At 47.9% G+C, this 14,670-nt stretch overlaps 1 protein-coding gene across 2 annotated transcripts in view; it reads left to right on the forward strand.

Moving 5' to 3' along the window:
• The window catches only part of MORC3 (MORC family CW-type zinc finger 3), a 194,733-nt gene that overhangs the window by 65,500 nt on the left and 114,563 nt on the right, over positions 1-14,670 (forward strand). Inside the window, exon 1 of one of the 2 annotated variants that reach the window (XM_063956541.1) lies at positions 7,290-7,344. The exons of the other annotated variant lie outside the window; for it this stretch is intronic. The gene's annotated coding sequence lies outside the window, so the exon portion shown is untranslated. Of the gene's footprint in view, positions 1-7,289; positions 7,345-14,670 lie in introns of those variants that run through there. 2 annotated transcript variants of the gene reach the window in all.

The raw sequence follows: 14,670 nt of genomic DNA on the forward strand, positions 1-14,670 counted from the left end.
TGTTTGCTCATTTATACTGAATAGATGCGGAGTGTGATACATACTAAACATCCCTGATCATATAACCATGTTCTCTAACAAATTTTTATGCAGTATGTACTGATAACTGAAGAAAGACCTTTGGGTGGGGGGGGCTCTCAGTAACTGGTATATATTGGGAGAGGGTGTTATAAGGAGCAGGGGTGTATCTACCCATTGGCCAGGATGGCACTCGCCAGGGGCAGCAGCCGAGCTGCGGGCACCGCCTGACTGTGCCACCCCCTGCCAATGGGTGGAATCCCTTAAGCCATAGTGTCTGGCAATACCTGCTGTGCCGAGCTGCTTGTGCATTGCTGGGATGGAGGGTGGAGAATCACTCAGCAGGCAGGAGATGGCGCTGGTGTCCCGTACCGCAATGCGCTACAAGGAAGAAACTGAAAATAAACTACAACTCCCAGCAACCCTTGCTGTCGAGAGCTCCTGGCGGCAAGGGCTCCTGGGAGCTGTAGTTTATTTTCAGTTTATTCAAGTAGTTTGGCGCCAGCTACTGCCTGCTGAGAAGTTCGATAGACTTCTTGGAAAGCAGCCACTAACCCCTATTGCACACTGTAACTGAAGCCGCTGCGGCCGCTGTAATAAATCCTTTACCTTCGTACTCTATCCCCAGTTAGCGTACACAGTCCTGTACTGTGCACACGCCGGAATAGCTGTGCAGCTTACACTCAGTGCATACACACAGACTGACACGCTGAGAGCACGAGGCAGCTCTAGGTGTGGCAATTACACTATACAAACGCTCAACAGAAACTGAATGCGACGCCAGTATTTGATTGTATGTTGTGGTCCAAAGCAGCAACAAGTAATAATATATTTGTAAAAGGGGATTACAATAAATTACAATATAAATGGTACAACACAATACAATTCAATCACAGAGAGAGAGTCACACCCAATGATACGTACGCTTTGTCGCTTGCGCCACCCGGATCCGGTCCCCAGTCGTCTGGCGAGACAACCTATGAGCCTTTAAAAAAGCAGAGAGAGAGAGTGACCGGCCCAGGTGCAAGGTTTATATACCCTTGCCCAAAATACAATACAATGGGGTTGTATGCTCTCCACTGATTGGTTGGAGGGATGGTCGTTTACAGTACAGGAGAGGTCATTGGTCGGTTTGAAGAGATGGGCGATGCCTTGATCCAGGGGTGTGTACTGCTGGTCAGCTCTGGATTCCCACCGCATACCAAGTACATAATAAACACGAATATACCTTTAATCTGCCTTTGCAGATTTGCCTAACTATTCGCAACGACATGCGATCTTCTCCAAACCAACATCGGATTATTACTCATAATTATCCGAACACTTAGATACCATGCATGATGCTCTGATCAGTTACTGTCCCCTCGCATACTGTAAAGGTGTATAATTCCCTTGTTGTGCCTTGCAAATAAGTGAAAGTTGCATGAGGGGAAAGGGCAGACTATGTGCAATGTGTGCACCAAGTTTGGGAAACATGCAATGTGTGACAGATTTTTCTCTAACGTCCTAGTGGATGCTGGGGACTCCGTAAGGACCATGGGGAGTAGACAGGCTCCGCAGGAGACTGGGCACTCTAAGAAAGATTTAGTATTACTGGTGTGCACTGGCTCCTCCCTCTATGCCCCTCCTTCAGACCTCAGTTAGAATCTGTGCCCGGACAGAGCTGGGTGCATTTTAGTGAGCTCTCCTGAGCTTGCTAATAAGAAAGTATTTTAGTTAGGTTTTTTATTTTCAGAGAGCTTCTGCTGGCAACAGACTCTCGGCTACGTGGGACTGAGGGGAGAGAAGCCAACCTACTAACTGCGGCTAGTTTGCGCTTCTTAGGCTACTGGACACCATTAGCTCCAGAGGGATCGAACACAGGAACCTGACCTTGTCGTCCGTTCCTGGAGCCGCGCCGCCGACCCCCTCGCAGAGCCAGAAGACAGAAGCCGGCGGGTTGAAGCAAGAAGACGTCAAAATCGGCGGCAGATGACTCCTGTCTTATTATGAGGTAGCGCACAGCACTGCAGCTGTGCGCCATTGCGCCCACACTAACCCACACACTCCGGTCACTGTAGGGTGCGGTGCGGGCGCCCTGGGCAGCAATTAAGTACCTCCTGGCAAAAGCAGCATATATACAGTTGGATATGCATGAGCCCCCGCCATTAATTTTACACAAAATCGCTGGACAGAAGCCCGCTGCTGAGGGGGCGAGGCTTTCTTCCTCAGCACTCACCAGCGCCATTTTCTCTCCACAGCTCCACTGAGAGGAAGCTCCCCAGGCTCTCCCCTGCAGACTCACGGTAGAAAGGGTAAAAAGAGAGGGAGGGCACATAAATTTAGCTCATTAATTATATATACAGCAGCTACTGGGTAAACACTAAGTTACTGTGTGATTCCTGGGTCATATAGCGCTGGGGTGTGTGCTTGCATACTCTCTCTCTGTCTCTCCAAAAAGCCTTGTGGGGGTCCTGTCCTCATATAGGGCATCCCCTGTGTGTGTGGTGTGTCGGTACGCGTGTGTCGACATGTTTGACGAATAGGGCTATGTGGAGGCAGAGCAAGTGCAGATGAATGACGTGTCTCCGCCGACACCTGATTGGATATGTGGAAGGTGTTAAATGATAATGTAAACTCCTTACATAAAAGGTTGGATAAAGTTGATGCCTTGGAACAGTCGGGGTCTCAGCCCATGCCTGATCCTACAGCGCAGAGGCCGTCAGGGTCTCAGAAGCGCCCACTATTCAAAATTGTTGACACAGATATCGACACGGATTCTGACTCCAGTGTCGATGACGATGATGCAAAATTGCAGCCTAAAATGGCTAAAGCCATCCGCTACATGATTATAGCAATGAAGGATGTTTTGCACATATCAGAGGTAAACCCTGTCCCTGACAAGAGGGTTTATATGTATGGGGAGAAAAAGCAAGAGGTGACTTTTCCCCCCTTCACATGAGTTAAATGAATTTTATGTGAAAAAGCGTGGGATTCCCCCGATAAGAAAGTGCTGATTTCCAAAAGGTTACTTATGGCGTACCCTTTCCTCCTCCCCAGGGTAGATAAAGCTCTGACACGCTTATCTAAGAAGGTGGCCCTGCCGTCACAGGATACGGCCGCCCTAAAGGATCCTGCAGATAGGAAGCAGGAAAGTATCCTGAAGTCTGTTTATACACATTCAGGTACTCTACTGAGGCCGGCAATTGCGTCGGCCTGGATGTGTAGTGCTGTAGCAGCATGGACAGATAATCTGTCTGAGGAAATGGATACCTTAGACAAGGATACCATTTTACTGACCCTGGGGCATATAAAAGACGCTGTCCTATATATGAGGGATGCCCAGAGGGACATTTGCCTACTGGGCTCTAGAATAAATGCAATGTCAATTTCTGCCAGAAGGGTCCTGTGGACTCTGCAATGGACAGGTGATGCCGACTCCAAAAAGCACATGGAGGTGTTACCTTACAAGCGTGAGGAATTGTTTGGGGACGGTCTCTCGGACCTAGTTTCCACAGCTACGGCTGGGAAGTCAAACTTTTTGCCATATATTCCCTCACAGCCTAAGAGAGCACCGTATTACCAAATGCAGTCCTTTTGATAACAAAGAAGCAAGAAGGTCAGAGGTGCGTCCTTTCTTGCCAGAGGCAGGGGTAGAGGTAAGAAGCTGCACCATACAGCTAGTTCCCAGGAACAGAAGTCCTCCCCGGCTTCCACTAAATCCACCGCATGACGCTGGGGCTCCACAGGAGCCAGGAGCGGTGGGGGCGCGTCTCCGAAATTTCAGCCACCAGTGGGTTCGCTCACAGGTGGATCCCTGGGCTATACAGATTGTGTCTCAGGGATACAAGCTGGAATTCGAAGTGATTCCCCCTCACCGTTACCTCAAATCGGCCCTGCCAGCTTCCCCCATGGAACGGGAAGTAGTGTTAGCGGCAATTCACAAGTTATATCTCCAGCAAGTGGTGGTAAAGGTTCCCCTCCTTCAACAAGGAAGAGTATACTATTCCACAATGTTTGTGGTACCGAAACCGGACGGTTCGGTCAGACCCATATTGAATTTAAAGGCCCTGAACATTTATCTGAAAAGATTTAAGTTCAAAATGGAATCGCTCAGAGCGGTCATTGCAAGCCTGGAAGAGGGGGATTTTATGGTGTCTCTGGACATCAAGGATGCTTACTTGCATGTCCCCATTTATCCACCTCATCAGGAGTACCTCAGATTTGTGGTACAGGACTGTCATTACCAATTCCAGACGTTGCCGTTTGGGCTCTCCACGGCACCGAGAATATTTACCAAGGTAATGGCAGAAATGATGGTGCTCCTTCGAAAGCAAGGAGTCACAATTATCCCATACTTGGACGATCTCCTCATAAAGGCGAGGTCCAGAGAGCAGTTGCTAATCAGCGTAGCACACTCTCAGGAAGTGTTGCAACAGCACGGCTGGATTCTGAATATCCCAAAGTCGCAGCTGATTCCTACAACGCGTCTGCCTTTTCTAGGCATGATTCTGGACACGGACCAGAAGAAGGTGTTTCTCCCGGGGGAGAAGGCTCAAGAGCTCGTGACTCTAGTCAGAGACCTCTTAAGACCAAAACAGGTGTCGGTGCATCGCTGCACGCGAGTCCTGGGAAAGATGGTGGCATCATACGAAGCCATTCCCTTCGGCAGGTTCCATGCGAGGATCTTTCAATGGGATCTGTTGGACAAGTGGTCCGGATCGTATCTTCAGATGCATCGACTGATCACCCTGTCCCCCAGGGCCAGGGTGTCTCTTCTGTGGTGGCTGCAGAGTGCTCGCCTTCTCGAGGGCCGCAGGTTCGGCATACAGGACTGGGTCCTGGTGACCACGGAGGCGAGCCTCCGAGGGTGGGGGGCAGTCACTCAGGGAAGAAACTTCCAAGGGTTGTGGTCAAGTCAGGAGGCTTGTCTGCACATAAATATCCTGGAACTAAGGGCCATATACAACGCCCTGAGTCAAGCGGAGCCTCTGCTTCGCTACCAGCCGGTGCTGATTCAGTCAGACAACATCACCGCAGTGGCTCATGTAAACCGCCAGGGCGGCACAAGAAGCAGAGTGGCGATGGCGGAAGCCACCAGGATTCTTCGTTGGGAGGAGAATCACGTGCAAGCACTGTCAGCAGTGTTCATTCCGGGAGTGGACCACTGGGAAGCAGACTTCCTCAGCAGGCACGACCTCCACCCGGGAGAGTGGGGACTTCATCACGAAGTCTTCACTCAGATTACAAATCGATGGGAACTGCCACAGGTAGACATGATGGCGTCCCGTCTCAACAAAAAGCTACAAAGGTATTGCGCCAGGTCAAGAGACCCTCAGGCGATAGCTGTGGACGCACTGGTAACACTGTGGGTGTTCCAGTCGGTCTATGTGTTTCCTCCTCTTCCTCTCATACCCAAGGTGATGAGAATCGTAAGAAGAAGAAGAGGAGTGAGAACAATACTCATTGTTCCGGATTGGCCAAGAAAGACTTGGTACCCGGAACTGCAAGAAATGCTCACAGAGGACCCGTGGCCTCTGCCTCTCAGACAGGACCTGTTGCAACAGGGGCCCTGTCTGTTCCTAGACTTACCGCGGCTGCGTTTGACGGCATGGCGGTTGAACGCAGGATCCTAGCGGAAAAAGGCATTCCGGAGGAAGTTATTCCTACGCTGATAAAGGCTAGGAAGGACGTGACAGCAAGACACTATCACCGTATATGGCGAAAATATGTTGCCTGGTGTGAGGCCGGGAAGGCCCCTACAGAGGAATTCCAGCTGGGTCGGTTCCTGCACTTCCTACAGTCTGGAGTGACTATGGGCCTGAAGTTGGGGTCCATAAAGGTCCAGATTTCGGCCCTATCCATTTTCTTTCAAAAGGAACTGGCTTCTCTTCCTGAAGTTCAGACGTTTGTTAAGGGAGTGCTGCATATTCAGCCCCCTTTTGTGCCACCAGTGGCACCTTGGGATCTCAACGTGGTGTTGGGTTTCCTGAAATCCCACTGGTTTGAGCCACTTAAGACCGTGGAGCTAAAGTATCTCATGTGGAAGGTGGTCATGCTATTGGCATTAGCTTCGGCTAGGCGTGTGTCAGAATTGGCGGCTTTGTCATGTAAAAGCCCCTATCTGGTTTTCCATACGGACAGGGCAGAATTACGGACTCGTCTGCAATTTCTGCCGAAGGTGGTGTCATCTTTTCATTTGAACCAACCTATTGTGGTGTCTGCGGCTACTCGTGACTTGGAGGATTCCAAGTTGCTTGATGTAGTCAGGGCTTTGAAGATCTATGTAGCCAGGACTGCTGGAGTCAGGAAGACTGACTCGCTGTTTATCCTGTATGCATCCAACAAGCTGGGTGCTCCTGCTTCAAAGCAAACCATTGCTCGCTGGATCTGTAGCACGATTCAGAAGGCTCATTCTGCGGCTGGTTTGCCGCATCCAAAATCAGTGAAAGCCCATTCCACAAGGAAAGTGGTCTCTTCTTGGGCGGCTGCGCGAGGGGTCTTGGCATTACAGCTTTGCCGAGCAGCTACTTGGTCGGGTACAAACACATTTGCTAATTTCTACAAGTTTGATTCCCTGGCTGAGGAGGACCTTGTGTTTGCCCATTCGGTGCTGCAGAGTCATCCGCACTCTCCCGCCCGTTTGGGAGCTTTGGTATAATCCTCATGGTCCTTACGGAGTACCCAGCATCCACTAGGACGTTAGAGAAACTAAGATTTTACTCACCGGTAAATCTATTTCTCGTAGTCCGTAGTGGATGTTGGGCGCCCGTCCCAAGTGCGGATTTTCTGCAATATGTGTACATAGTTATTGCTTAATAAAGGGTTATGTTATGTGGGCATCCTTTGTTGATGCTCTGGTGTTGTTCATACTGTTGACTGGGTAAGTTTATCACAAGTTATATGGTGTGATTGGTGTGGCTGGTATGAGTCTTACCCTGGATTCCAAAATCCTTTCCTAATAATGTCAGCTGTTCCAGGCAAAGTTTCCTTAACTGAGGTCTGGAGGAGGGGCATAGAGGGAGGAGCCAGTGCACACCAGTAGTACTAAATCTTTCTTAGAGTGCCCAGTCTCCTGCGGAGCCTGTCTATTCCCCATGGTCCTTACGGAGTCCCCAGCATCCACTACGGACTACGAGAAATAGATTTACCGGTCAGTAAAATCTTATTTTCCATGGTCATTAGGTTACCCTGTCATGCTATCTCCAAGCAACATGATCCTACACATGAAATGACCAACCATTCTCAAGATACACACAAATAAATATATATATATATATATATATATATATATATATATTTCCAAGAGTTTTGACTATAAATGTTACACCTCTGATCCATATAAATGTAAGTTGTCAGCTGCTAGTGATCTGTATCAGCAAGGTCTGTGCTCTTTGTATAGTATATTTGTCTCCTATTGTCCTGGTTTCCATTAAACAATGACAGTCTGGTTTTGGTTGTCTTCAGTATACACTCTGAAACAATAAGGATAACTAGAGATATTTACTTTACTCACAGATCAGGGTGCCTGTTTCATGATCACAAACCTTTGCGTAAACAAGACATGTCTTGATATATTCAAGACATTGTTTTAGAAGAATGTGTATGTGTGGTTTGATTAGCTTGTGTGTGAACAGTAACTTGCCTTTGAAGATTACACAGTCTGTACAAATTCTGTACTATAAGGATAGAATATGGAACATGGCTTTGGGGGCCTTTCTATGCGTTTGCGTATGTCACCGTATTTACCCATACCCCACGCTAATACGCAGGGCTTCATGAGCCAATGTATGCAGCGTCCGGGTCTGTGCACGCACGGCTAATACGCAACCGCACAGAAGCCACTCTGAATGGTGTCTGTATGTGTAGTGCGGGTTTGTAATATTTTCAGACTTCGACAGTCCAACCCTTTGGCAGTCAACAATAACTGCCATAAGTAATATGCAGAAAATATTTACATAATAATACATAGATACAGTGTTTAGAGTATGCACCTTGAAGTGAGAGAAAAAGTCATAGGTGAGGAAATGTGTGGCCTATTGTGATAGGAAAAAGCGTGTATGTATGAGTAAATGCTTGAGGGGAATGTATCATCGTGCAGTGTAAGCTTCTAGGTTTTGCAAAGTATTCATTATATTCCTTCTCATCCCGTATTAAGGGTCTGTACATGGTCCAACAAACTCCACCGAGCTATATGATAAATGGGGAGCACATTTATCTGATGATACATCGAAGGGATCCATATGTGTGAGCAATTATGTGTCCCTATTATCTAATGACTATGTGTGTTTCACTAACCTAGCCCTACAGAGATGAACAGAAGACGTAACGGTACATACAACAATAAAATGACATTTTTGGTGATTGATGAGTTGGGTTCCGGTTTGTGGATTTCTTTTTTCTGATGCTAGCCTTGGTGAAAGTGATACACTGATCCTGGGGTCCTACCAACCCGTACTCTCCATCAGAACTCACTCCAGATTCTTGCTCCACCTCTCTGGGACCCTCACAAAAACAAGTTGTCCTTATTAACACCAAAGTCACTAACAGAACCCGAAACGCAGTCTCTTGTAACCGATCCATTTCGTTAGGGGAAAGGAGGAAAATAAGAAGGAGAAAAGAAAGAAAAAATGCAGGGGGAGGTGAAAAAAAAGAAAAACTGGTGCGACAACCTTCCTTGATCTTTGTTAACCGTCTCTGGCTGCACCAGTTGTCTTTGCTCTTTCCGCACCCTACGCTTGGGTGCAGCTCAACAGTCTTGCCTTTTTAGTTCTCCCGGAATAGCTGCTCCAGCGATACAAGGTTCTCTTCACCTTTCTCCTTATCATGAGCTGTCTCCGGGTCTGCAACTTTCTTGCAATGGGACGAGTGGACCCAAGTCTCTCTTTCGCCGACCTTTAGTGCTGTTGTACTGGTCAATAAAACTTGGTACGGTCCTTCCCACCTGTCAATGAGGCAACCTGAGCGTAGAAAATTTTGAATCATCACAAAGTCCCCAGGTTCAATGTCATGACGATTACTGTTTGGTAGGTCAGGAATCACCAGCTTTAGATTTCTTTGTTGATTTCTGAGCTGCTGGCTCATCCTAACCAAATATTGCATAGTCACTTCATTATTACATTTCAAATCATCCTGGGGGTCAATCATTACGTGAGGTTGTCGCCCAAAAAGAACTTCAAAGAGTGATAGGTTAAGTGGTGACCTGGGAGTGGTTCTGATGCTGTACAACACTAGTGGCAATGCCTCTGGCCACAACAATCCAGTTTCAACCATCACTTTGCTAAGCTTGTTCTTAGTAGTGCTATTCATGCTCTCCACCTTTGCGCTCGCCTGTGGCCGGTATGGAGTATGTAGCTTGCTATTAATACCCATCAGTTTGCACATGACCTGAAAGACTTCACCTGTAAAATGGGTAACCCTATCACTTTCAATTATTCTAGTGATACCATATCTACACACAAATTCCTGCACAATTTTCTTTGCAGTGAACGTAGCAGTATTTGTGGCAGCGGGGAATGCTTCTACCCAATTTGAAAAGACATCTGTACACACTAGGACATATTTCAGATTCCTACAGGGTGGTAACTGTATGAAGTCTATTTGTATTACCTGGAAGGGTCCGTCCGTAGGAGGGATATGGGATGGTTCCGTCGGTATTGTCTTCCCAACATTCTTTCTCATGCAGGTGATACAAGCCATTGCCCTCCTACCTGCATGAGATGAGAACCCTGGTGCACTCAAGTATGCCCTGACCAGTTTGCACATACCTTCCTTGCCCAAGTGGGTCAGGCCGTGAGCAGCTTCCGCTAGGGCTGGAAGATATGCCTTGGGGGCCACTGGCTTACCGTGCCCATCTGTCCAGAGGCCAGAAGACTCTCTTCCATATCCCTTCGCCTTCCAGACGGACTTCTCCTGCAGGGAACACAAATCTTGCATTTCAATGAGTCGTTGTGTGCTTATTGTGTTAAATGTCATCAGTGGTGTGATGTTGGTTAGTGTGGCTGAACTTGCTGCTGCCTTGGCAGCTTTGTCTGCCCGGCTGTTACCAAGTGACACTGGGTCTTGACTGTAAGTGTGGGCTTTGCACTTGATAACAGCCACTCTGTCGGGGTCTAGTATTGCTGATAGCAATCTTTTGATGTGGGTCGCATGCGCCACTGGTGTGCCAGCTGCTGTCATGACATTTCTGAGGCGCCATAGGGCCCCAAAATCATGCACCACTCCAAAGGCATACCTAGAATCTGTGTATATATTAGCTGACTTACCCTTGGCCAATTCACACGCTCTGGTTAGGGAGACCAGCTCAGCAGCTTGTGCTGAGTGCAGTGGGCCCAGGGGCTCAGCTTCTATGATACTTCTGTCGTCTACAACTGCGTACCCAGTGCACAGGTCTCCCGAGTCCGTCTGTCTGTGGCAACTACCGTCGGTGTAAAAAGTAAAATCTACGTCATCTAAGGGGTTGTCACTGATGTCAGGTCTTGCAGTGAAAGTTTGGTTGAGGTATTCCATACAGTCATGCGTGTCAGTGTCAACACTAAATCCTCCTATGTCATCATTGTTCTCACCTCCCACCCTTTGTGCATGACAAGGCACACCAGGCAAGTAAATTGCTGGATTTAGTGCGCTGCATCTCTTTATGGTGATGTTTACAGGGGCCATTAGTGCTAATTTCCACTTTGTAAACCGTGCCGATGAGACATGTCTGGTTTGGGCGGAGTCCAGTAAGGCTGATACTGCATGAGGTGTATGGATGGTCAGGTTGTGTCCTAACACTACGTCTCCGCTTTTACTTACTAGCAAAGCTATTGCTGCAACACTTTGCAAGCATGTAGGGAGAGACCGCGCTACAATATCCAACTGTGCACTGTAGTATGCTACTGGTCTGCTGGCATCACCATGTTTGTGTTAAAACACCTGCCGCACACCCAGCACTTTCCGTACCGTACAATTCAAAGGGTTTCCCATAATCTGGCATGCCTAATGCAGGTGCCTGTGATAGGCACTGTTTGAGTCTCTCAAATGCCAGTTCGGACTCATCTGTGTGCGAGATCTGATCTGGTTTGTTTGACGAGACCATCTCTTGCAAAGGTAAAGCCAGTATGGAGAACCCTGGGATCCAGTTTCGGCAGTACCCACACATTCCAAGAAAGGTGCGGATCTGTTGTTGGGTTTGCGGCAGAGTCATGTTGCGAATCGCTTCTATCCTATCAGCAGTGAGGTGTCGTTGTTGTCCTTGTGTCAAGCAATGCCCCAAATTCCTCACCCTTTTACTGCACAACTGTAATTTATCCTTTGAAACCTTGTGTCCTGTCTGGGAGAGGTGAAGCAGCAGCTGCTTCGTATCTGCCAAGGCCGTTTCAAATGAGTCCGAGCACAACAATAAGTCATCAACATACTGTATTAGCACTGAGCCATTTTCAAGTTGAAAGGATTGCAAACAGTCATGCAGTGCTTGGGAGAAGATACTTGGGCTGTCAATGAAGCCTTGGGGGAGACGAGTCCAGGTGTACTTTACTCCCCTGTAAGAGAAGGCGAAAAGGTACTGACTGTCGGGGTGGAGAGGGACAGAAAAGAAGGCAGAACAGAGATCAATGAGAATGAAGTATGAAGAGGTTGCGGGGATCTGCATCAAGATGACAGCTGGATTGGGCACTACGGGGAATTGACTCAACTATTTTGTTCACCCCTCTTAAATCCTGCACTAGCCGGTAACCCCTCCCCCCCCCCCCCCGCTCTGTTTCACAGGGAAGATGGGACTATTGGCAGTGCTGGACGTCCTGACTAGGATGCCCTGTTGTAGCAAGCGCTCTATGACAGGGAAAATTCCCAATTCTACCTCTGGCTTCAGAGGACACTGAGGGATTTTTGGAGCTATCCTACCATCTTTTACTTGTACTACTACTGGAGCTACATTCGCCATCAATCCAGTGTCTTGTCCATCTTTGGTCCAAAGGGAACCCGGTATTCGTGAGATAATTTCCTCTACCTTTGATGTACACTTGTCTATAACAGCAGAATGCGACATTAGCCTTTGAGGGGTGTCTAATATATCTTGAACGTGATTCTCAGGTATATCTAAGAAGACACCCTCAGGAGTACAATATATGACACATCGCATTTTACGCAAAAAATCTCTTCCAAGCAGGTTAGTCGGAGCCGATGCAGCTAGCAAAAAGGAATGCTTGGTCTGCAAGGGCCCTATCGTAATCTCTGCAGGTCTACTCAAAGGGTATTGTTGCACTGTTCCTGTTACTCCCATTGCCGAAATTGTTTTGCCCGTGGTCAGTAAATTGGTTGGAGCTTTGAGTACAGATCTGGCCGCCCCTGTATCTACAAGAAATGGTTGTAGTGTTCCTGCTACTTTGACCAAGACCTCCGGTTCATTCCCAAGGCCAGCGATCAGCTTCACAGGCTGCAGACTACAGGTGTGGCCTAACCTCTATTGGGGTCGTGGACCCACCCTTTGGGCGTTGGCGGCTATGATATGTGAGGGGGATAACGGTAAGTCTTCGGGGGCTCGCCAGTCCTCCCGTGGTGGGTACCTCCTTGTTTCCCCTCTATGCGGCTCGTACTCTTTCCTGTATGATCTCTGATCTCCTCTATGTGTATAATTACTTTGCTCGTGTTCTTGTCTAGGGGGTCTGAATTTTTTTGTGCTGTTATAATTGCTTGCATAATGCCCTTCCCTTTTACACAGATAACAAACTCTTGGCTTTTTCCATGTATCAGGGGCCTAGGGTTTTGGTTGAGTTGGTGCTCCTTCCAGTGCTTGGATGCTCATCACCATCAACCGCTCCCCTTGTGCCTCCCTGGTTTTCTGGATATTACGGTCGTGCTCCAGTGCTGATTCCCTAAGTGCAGTAATACCCCTCCAGTTTGGTAGAGAAGTTTGCACCCTGGTTTTCAGTGCCTCCTTCAATCCCTCCATTAATACAGAGACAGCTACTTCCCTGTGGTTGACATTGTCTCTAATATCCTCAACCCCAGTGAATTTAGCCATTTCCATCAAAGGTCTGTGGAAATATTCGGATGCCAGTTCATTCTCTTTCTGTCTTATGGAAAAAATCTTATTCCATCTAACTACGGCTGGGAAATACAAACCTAGTTGTATATTGATTTGCCTGACATTCTCCTGATTGTAAGCATCAGTTAGTGGCACTTCTGCATCTAGGTTGCAGTCTGTAATAAATTTTGGGATGTCAATGTTAGATGGGAGACTCGCTCGCAACACTGTCCGCCAATCTTTGTGGGTTCTTGGGAAAGTCCTAAATCTTTTATATATATTTCTGGCATCCGACTAAATCCTTTCTGGGGTCAGGGAATTCTGCCATAATTGACCTCAGCTCCATACGGGACCAGGGACAGTACATTGCAATGTTCCTGATTGGGGTCACCCCCTGAGTGTCAGTTCTCCCGTTAGGGACTGCAATCACCCTAACTGGATGCAACTCAACCACATCTTTCTTGTTTGTCTCTACAATACGGGGAGTCACTGTTTCTGCATAATGGACGGTACCGTACTTACCAGTCGCCACGATCTCATCTGCCCCCTCACTGGCTGATGGGCCACTGCCCTTGGTGGTTGGGCAATGCCCACCCTTGTGTCGTATATGGTGGCAGCCAGGGCAAGGGCTGAGATCATGCTAGGCTCATCCTCTACGTTGCTGTAATCTTGGGGAGAAGGTAAAACAGGGTACAAGGTACAAGCGTTAGTTTTAATACATTAGCTACGCATTTCCCTGACCTCTACCTTTGTATCATTGGTGGTGACACTCTTCTCTCCATCAACATATGGTGGTGGTGGTGCTGTCGCATTCACGCTTCTGCCTGGTTTGGAACTTGCTGTGCGAGCAAGCTCCCTTTGCACATCCCCCTCTTCTTGCCACAAGTTTAAACAATCTGTATGCCTTACCCTTTGCTTTCTGGATTTGAGCAGGCATATTCTAATCCTTACATTGTGTAGTACCTCTGGATCAAAACTACCTATGCCAGGAAATGATGCTTTATCCCCCACAGTCATTCGTGTCCATTCATCACAAAAGTTCTCAGTGTGGGGACCATACTTCCCCCACATTACCAACTTAGCTGTCCCCCTGGGTCTCAATTCTGCTGTCTGAACCCTGACCTGGGGAACGTCCCTGTGTTGTGCACTTGGCTCCCATTGTGGACCCTTTTTACACGGGAAGACTTCCTAAAATGCTCCAAACACAGTAGTCTAACGGTAGAAGTCCTCAAAGTTCTTCCACTAACTTCTTCTGCTCCGGGTACCACGGATCCGCCCTATTTAGCAGACACGCGTAGCCATTGCAGGCCCTACTTAGGCCTATATCCCCTGGGCCTTTAGGAGTAACTTACCGTACCCAGTGAATATCTGCCTAAAAGACAATTTTTTTTACACAAATCACGCTTGCATGTGCTTTACACAACGCGTATGATGACGAGATTTACGCACAAATATGCAAAACTTCGTATCACGTTGCGCCACGTATCGCTCACACAACCGTGCGGTCCAATCGTACCGATTATAGACACTTGCTATCTATAAGTTGTAGGATCACTGGAGTCTTCACACTGTGCTCCAAAACAGCCGGAGTGTAATACCAAGAAACACAAAGCTTTATTACACTCCGTTGCACGTGTTCACCTAGACCGTGCTCACCAAGTTCACCGAGT

Source organism: Pseudophryne corroboree, chromosome 2 (genome assembly GCF_028390025.1).
Source record: "Pseudophryne corroboree isolate aPseCor3 chromosome 2, aPseCor3.hap2, whole genome shotgun sequence".
In the NCBI taxonomy this organism is placed as follows: domain Eukaryota; kingdom Metazoa; phylum Chordata; class Amphibia; order Anura; family Myobatrachidae; genus Pseudophryne; species Pseudophryne corroboree.